Genomic DNA, 8,253 nt, shown 5'->3' with positions numbered 1-8,253 from the left:
ATGTTATCAAACCTTTGAGAGTAGAGGTTTTCAAAATAGGTGTTGATGATCTTCTGGATTTCTGTAGGATCTGTAGTGATTTCACCTTTTTCCTCCTTATTGCATGAATTTGAGCTTTTTCTTCCCTTTTTGATAAGCTTGGCTAGGGGCTTATCGATTTTCTTTATTCTTTCAAAGAACCAACTCTTTGATTCATTGATTTTTTGGATTGTTTTCTTCATCTCTGCGGTATTAATTTCTTCTCTGATTTTTATAATTTTTCTCCCTTCTTTTGGCTTTGGACTTGGCTTGCTCTTCTTTTTCTAGATGTTTTAGATATTGTGTCAGGTTTTTTATTTGTATTCATTCTGTTTTCCTGATGTGGAAACTCAGTGCAATAAATTTTCCTCTGAGGACTGCTTTCATTGCATCCCACAGATTCTGGTAAATTGTATTTTTATTTTTGTTTGCTTGTAGGTATTTTTTAATTTCTTCTTTAATTTCCCTTGTAACCCACTGATTGTTTAAGAGTGTGTTATTCAATTTCCATATGTTTGTTGTGTTTTTAAATTTCTTTTATCATTGATTTCTAGTTTTATGGCTCTATGATCTGATAAGATGCACAGGACAATTTAAAGTCTTTTGCATTTATTTAAATATGTTCTGTGAGCTAGTTTATGGTCTGTTTTAGAGACTGCCCCATGTGCTGCTGAGAACAATGTATATTCTGATGTTGTTGGATGCAACACTCTGTTATATGTCTATCAAGTTCATTTGTTTACAGGTGTGATTGAGTTCTGTTATTTCTTTGCTGATTTTCTATCTGGTTGATCAGTCCCTTCGTATTAATGGTGTGCTAAGTTTTCCTGTTATAATTGTGTTAATGCCTACATGATTTTTTTATTTTTATTAAAATTTGCTTTCTATAACTTGGTGCTTTGTAATTTGGTGCATATGTACTAAATATTGTTATCTCTTCCTCTTGAATTTTTCCCCTAATCAGTATGTCATGATCTTCTTTATCTTTATGAGCATTCATGGTTTGAAGTTCACATTGCCTGCAAACAGAATAGCTACACTCATGCTTTTTTGGGCAGGTTCCTGTTGCATGAAGCATTGTTTTCCATCCTTTGACTTTCAGCACGTGAGTTTCAGTCTGTGGGTTTGTTTACAAGGGTTTCTTTTAGACAGCATATGCTTGGATGTTGTTTCTTTATCCATTCTTCCAGTCTTTCTTTTAATTTTTGAATTGAGACCGTTTACATTAATGGTTATAACTGTTATACACTGGCTTGTTTTTGACATGTTATCTTTCTGCTATTGCATCTTTATCTTTACATTCTGTTTAATTGTCTGCTTTGCTTAGTGGTTTTTTCCTAAGTGTATCTAAACTGTCTTTCAGTATTCCTTGCAGGTTTGGCTTGGTGATCATGAGGTTCTTCAGTTGTTCTTTTTCATGGAAGTATCTTGTTTCCCCATCCATTTTGAAGAACAGTTTTGCAGAGTACATCAGTCTATGCTGAAAGTCATTTTCCTTTAAGATCTGAAATGCTTCACTCCATGGTCTTCTTGACTTCATTGTTTGTGTTGAGACATCTGCTGTGATTCTGATTGGTGATCGGTCTTTTCTCTCTGACAGGTTTTAATTTTCTATTTTCATGTTGGATTTCTGGGATGGTGATTATTATCTATCTGGGTGTAGTTTTATTTTGGTTATGGCTTTTTGGAATTCTATATGCATCACTAATACTAATGTCAGTTTCCATTCTCATGTTTGGGAAATTTTCAGCTACTACTTCTGTGAATAGCCTCTTGATATCATTTGTGTTCTTCCCTACTTTTTCATTTATCCCTATCAATCTTATGTTGTATTTATCTTGCAGCTGTTTAGTTGTTATTTCCTGATTCCTTGTTATTTTTAAAAGATCTTTCCTGAAATCTTGTCTTTGAGGTCTGAAATTCTATCTTTACTTTCATTGATACGGTTTTGTCAACTTTCGTTGGAAATTTTATTTCCTGTATATCTCTTTGAATCTGCTTCATGTATTCTGTTTGTTTCTTAAATTGTTCATCCAGGGATTCTACCTTTTTGTTTACTTCCTCTAATTTTTTAACTGTCTCTTTTTAAATGAGTTCAGCATTTCTTTCATTACTTCTATCATTTCTTCTTTTCCAAGGGAGATTATTTCTAATTTGAATTCCTTTAAAGCTTCCTGAAATTGCTTCTTTATTTCATTTGCTATTATTACAGGTATTTCAGGTGTATGGCATATATTTTCTTCTATGTATAGGGCTCTTAGTCTTTCTTGGGATGGGCTGGAGCCTTGTGATTGCATTTTTGTTTTGTTTTGTCATTTTCCTACATTTCTGTGTTCCAAGTGTTGTTCCAAGGCTTTCCCTGAATGTGTTGGAAATTGTCTCCTATGCCCTAGGCACCTGGAACTGAATGGAGGTTGATGAGCATGGTCCAGTCAGACTGTGATGCCCTCCCTTGCAACCTTCAGTGTTCCAGGTAGCTGGGCAGGCACCTAAGCAATGTGGATGATGGGCAAAAGCTCTCCCCATGCAAAGACCAGTGCCCTGGAACTCACTTCACCTGCTCTCAACTTCCCTAATTGAAAAAAGTCACTAGATGTAATATAGTTGGTCCACAAAACCTCCCAAGGCTAGTCTAGACAGGAGCTGGGTGGTTCCTTTAGCACTGGGAGCAATGACCTTAAAGTCTCCTGGGACTGGGGATAGCAGGCAATAGCCACCCCAGCTACCTGCTGAGTTTCCTGGTTTGAGAGAAGGTCATTGGGCATGGACTGGGCAGAGGCAAAACCTGTAGAGCATTAGTCTAATGAGGCTGGGCTCTGAGTGGGTCCTTGGTCTCTGGGAGTGATGATCTTTCAGCCTCCCAAAGCTCAGGATGATGCACAGACTCACCCCAGCCACCAGCTGAGTTTCTCAGTATGAAAGAAGGTCCGCAAATGATTTTTTATGTCACTGATCTTGTCTCCTTGTTCACTTGACACCTATCCATCTTATAATACTCCTGTCTGCATCATCTTACAGTTGTTGAATTGTTGTTTCCTAATTATTATTTTTAATAGGTCTTTTTTATGATCACTAGCTGAAATGGTTTTTTTATGACCTGAATTTGTCTTCAATTCTTTTTATGCAGTTTTTCCAGGTTTCAATGGAATTTTTATTTCCTGGATATCCCCTTGAATCTATTTCATGTATTCTAATTACTTCCTGCATTGTTTTTTCAAGATTTCCATCATTTTCCTATATTTCTCTACTTTTTAATCTATGTCTTTGGATATACTCACAATTTCTTTCAATATGTTTATCATTTCTGTTTTCCCCTGAGAGATTATTTCTGATATGATTTACTTTACATCTTCCTAAAGTTGTTTCTTTATCCATTGCTATCATTCAGAAGTTTTAGATGTGTGATTTCTAATTTCACACATGTCTCTGTTTCCTGTATTTGATCTGGATTGGCTCGAAGTTTGTGATTGCATTTTCTTCTTTTCTTAGCATTTTTCTTTGTTCTCAAATTTGGCCAAATTTGGTACAGACACCCAAACTCCGTAGCCTTCACTGAGGGTTCTCCAATGACCTCAGAATGCTGGGCCCAGACCCATTCTAACGCTTTAACCAGGAAATTTGTTCTATTTATTTTCAAGTGTATTATTGATTGATTATAATATACTACTGTTATTTCAATGATTATTTTCTAGTTATTTTGTATGTTGTTTGTTCCTTTATTCCTCTCTTATGATTAGATTTTTAGATTTGGTGTTTGATTACAGTTATAATGTGTAATAACTATGTCCTTCGTATATTTACTCTATCAATTAGTTACATACATTTGGGACTTTCCATGTTTTTGTCTGTAATCATTTCTTGGGGTAGATTTTCCTTAAGCATTTTTTGTAAGGTCTCTCTAGTTATGAGTCTTCCCTGGTTTTACTTGGTTAAGAAAGCCTTCATGTATTCTTTAATTTTGAAGATAGATTTTCTGGATATGCTTTATTTGGTTGGAATTTTTTCTTTAAATATTCTGCATATGTCATTTTGTTCCCTGCTAAGAAATCTACTATTTCCCTAACAACATTTCCTTTATATGTGTTTGTCCCCTGCTGTTACTGTATTCTTTTTTTTTTTTTTTTTTGCTTTCATTTTTGGCAGCTTGAAAATGTGCCTCAGAATTATATTTTGAATTGAACCTGATTTGTATTCTTTGTGAATCTTGATGTCTATACATCTCTCAAGACATGAGAGGCTTTCAGGTAGTATTCTATGAAATATTCCTCCTGTGCATTTCTGTGTCTGTTCCCCTTCTTGAACTCACATTATGTGAATTATAAAATATATCTTCCATAGATTATATAAGCTTTCTTAACTTATTTATTTTTTTAATTTTATGTTAATTCAAAAGACGTGTATTAAAATTCATAAACGCTTTCTTCTGCTTCATCTAATTTGCTTTTGAAACTATTCATTTTTTACTTCCTTATTTGCTACAAAATTTCTTTGTTCTGTTTAATTATTATCTTTGTTGAATTTTTCATCCATGCCCTATTTCATTGAATCATTTTCTCATCCTTCTTGTGTTTCTCTCAGACTCCTTGAGATCATTATTTTGAATTCCTTTTTAGTCATTTTGTAAGTTCACTACTCTTTTGGGCTGTTAGAACAGTATATCTTTGGGAGAGTCATGTTTTTATGTTTTTTTTTTCATATTTCTCATGTTCCTATATTGATAGCTGGGCTTAGAGTATATAGTAGCCTTTTTCAACTTTAGAATTGCATTTTCCTTCATAGGAAATCTTACTTTTCTTATGGATGATTGTCAAGGTAAAATTTAGACATAATGTGTTAGTTTTGTCTATCTCAACAAAATAATGTGGTTTTGTGGAAATTTTTGCCACAATACTTGTCAGCAATACCTGTGATTATATCAATTGCATAGGCTTTGGGTGTTTGCGATCACACTGATCTTGATAGTTTATCTAGAGATGCAGCTGTCTGTCTGGCTGTCAAGCTTGATTAACATGCTTTTGGTTGTGTTGCAGGATCTCCATTGGCAAATATTGTCATCTGGCTGGATTTTGAGTTGGCCTTAGACTCATGCTGGCACTGTAGGCTTGCCAACTATTCATCACGCTCAGTAAAATTGCAGGGCCACCATTTTAATGGCTGTAAGTGGGCTTGTGAAAATCACAGTGACTGGGAGCCAATTGTGTGTGCAATCATCTTAACAGGAGTATAGATGGTAGGCCTGTAACCTGTATGCCTGTTAAGCCAGGAATAAGCATACATAATGTGTGAGGAAACCACTGATTTACTTGATTCTCTTAAGACAAGCTTGACTGTCCCTGTGATATATCTCCTATAGAGAGGACACACCAATTCCATTTTGTCCCAGACACATCCAGTTGCCAGCATCTTGGTTGAAAGTACAGTACTTGAAACAGCCTTTCAAAATAAAGCATGAGATTCCATAAAGAACAAGAAGCAAACAAGTTATATAATCTAAGCATGCACAATATGAGTTTCTTTGTTCTTTATCTCAATAAAAGCTTCTTGCTTATGCTGGTCAGATGGCAGCCATTTTGCTGACTTCTGGTGTGCATATTCCTTTATTTTCCCTTTGCTTGAAAACCCCTACATCTGGCACCTGATGGGACCCTTCAGCATCTGCCTAAGGATTTGCCTTCAGTGTTTTTCTGAGGTGGAACATGCTCTTGGTCCTTCTACTTCATTTTCTTCAGAAAATCCCTGGGTAAATTATGGGGAATTCCCTGTCCTGGAACTCAGCAGAAACATAAGGCAGAGCTACTCTTTAAGAAGACATGCCATGTTGCATGAATAATACACTACAACTTTGTTAGAAATGATTATTGTCCTTGGTATCCTGAGGGAAAAACTCTCATTATGGAGCATTGGGAAAAGATAGGCAAACTGCCGTGTGTGGATCCTCGAGCGCCTATCTCTATCCTGCACACCTGGCATGTATACCAGGTTGCTATTTGGCAGGCAAACAGATGAAACAGCACATGGCAGGCTTCCAGGTCCTCCTGGATGTGCTGCTTCTGCTGTCTCCCCCTACATTGGTCAAGATCCTATTTTCCTTTGACCAATCAACAATTAGCTACTCTATTTGATGATTTATGGGGTTAAACAGATCCTGCTTATGTGATCTCTGACACTCCTTCTCTACAGCAGGCCCTTCAGAGCATTGCTCACACACTCACCACTGTTATGGTGGATTGAGTCCTGAAGGATTGCCCTCTCTCCTTGTTTGCCCTTTTGCCCACAAGAGCTTTTGTTGCCATCCAAAGAAACAAGGCATTTATTGTTGAATTGTTACATTTACACCACTCATATGCAGTACTTTATTTCCCATCATCAAAGCTATTTCCTCTCTTATCTCTCAAGGATGTACTCGAGCACTTACACTCCTTGGAATTGATCTAACTGATATTGTTTTACCATTTACCAAGACTGGCTTATCCTTTTTACTGTCCCCTACTGTTTCTCTTCAAGTTGCTTTGTCTAGCTATGTTGGTTCCATTTCTTTCAAAATGCCCCCAGACCCAGATTAGCAAGATCTGGCACCCTTGCTGAACTGTGAAAGAGGATATGCTTCTGTTTTATCCCCTATAGGCCTTATGTGGATTCTTTATTGTTGCATTCACCCTGCATGGAATGAGTTGACACCATGAGATTCACAACCCAACTCCACAGTTTTGCCTCTCTCTGAATCAATCCCAGCTGTGTTGCAAGAGACCCAGGATTGTGACTTCTAGGCCAGTGACCTGGGGTGATATAAATGTGCTGATCCAGTCTGCACAAGAGTGAAGAGGAACAAATTCCTGAAAAGCTCCTTGTGGTGATATTTACCAAATTGACAATGAAATCTTTAATCCTTATTTGTACTTTTACTACATGGCTGATAGCTCACTACAGGAACCTTAGCGTCCCACAATCCCAAGGAAAGATTGGAATACAATATTTGGATTGAATTGGCAAAAAATAGCCAATGTCTCTCATTTCTGTCTTGCTCAAAAGAGAGAAATGAAACATTCTCAGGTCCTGTCTGGTTCTGATATGCAAGGATCTTGCATCTCTAAGAAATTATATCACTTTCTCCACTATTCCAAACAAAATTATAACATATGCTGACTTTCTAAATTGAGACACTCCCACTTTTAAAAAACCTGATAATGCTGTTAATATGTTCATTCCATATGTGACAACTTCAAATGCCTCATGTGCTTTATTGAAAATAGTATTATTTGATGTTTTTACCTTCCTAATACTACTTAGAATTGTACTAGTTATAAACTAATATTGTATGGAAATGGACATGTTCCTCTCCCTGCTTGATGTTTTCTTTTTTTCATGTGAAGTGTGTGCCTTCAATTACATTCCTGAAAACTTATCTGATAACACAAAATGTGCCTTAGTTATCTTACTATATTGTTGCCTTCTCCTGAATCTACATTGCCTTGTACCAAATGGTCTGCAACTGGTCATTACTGACCTATGTCAATAGGACTTTTCTGTTACCCTGTTAGCAAAACAGACATTTACGCTTTAGCTCTTTCTTTGGTCAGTGTGCCTGGTCTAGCAGCCAGGGCTAGTTGCAAAGTTAATGTGCAAGCCTGTCTCATGGCAAAACAAATTAATCATACTTCCACAACTTTGGCAAAGAACAAACTGAGCAATGAAAAGCAATTTCAGATAATCACATTGCAATAGACTATCTACTTGTATTACATCATCATGGATGCAATGATATTGTTCAAATGTGTTACTTTAATTTGTCTGATGAAAGTAAATCCATTAATGAAAAACTTCATGATTTATGAGAACTTACAAAGCAGATACATGTATCCCAAAACATCACTGCTAAATCATGAAATTTCCTTATGAGACAGTTATCAGATACCAGTTGGCTAAAACAAATTTTCTTTATGATGGCATTGTCCCTATCTGTTCAATCAGTATGGAATACCTTGTACAATGCATCTCATCCGTATATAAAATGTTCGTACCAGCTTCTAAGATGGTAAGAAAACCTAAACCAAAGAAGAAAGGGGGAGATGTAGAGAGGCTACACTGACTCCATTATGTCCTTGACACATCTGTTTGACAGTGTCTTGGTAAAACATGCAGACCTTAAAACATCCCCTCAGAATAAAAACTTGAGGTCATAAGTAAAAGAAGCAAGCAAATTATAAAATCTAAGAATATGAATTATGAGTTTCTTTG

The sequence above is a fragment of the Cavia porcellus genome, unplaced genomic scaffold (genome assembly GCF_034190915.1).
Source record: "Cavia porcellus strain 051 isolate PalLab524CR breed Dunkin Hartley unplaced genomic scaffold, mCavPor4.1 scaffold_3, whole genome shotgun sequence".
Classification (NCBI taxonomy): Eukaryota; Metazoa; Chordata; class Mammalia; order Rodentia; family Caviidae; genus Cavia; species Cavia porcellus.
Note: the sequence above shows the minus strand (reverse complement) of the source record.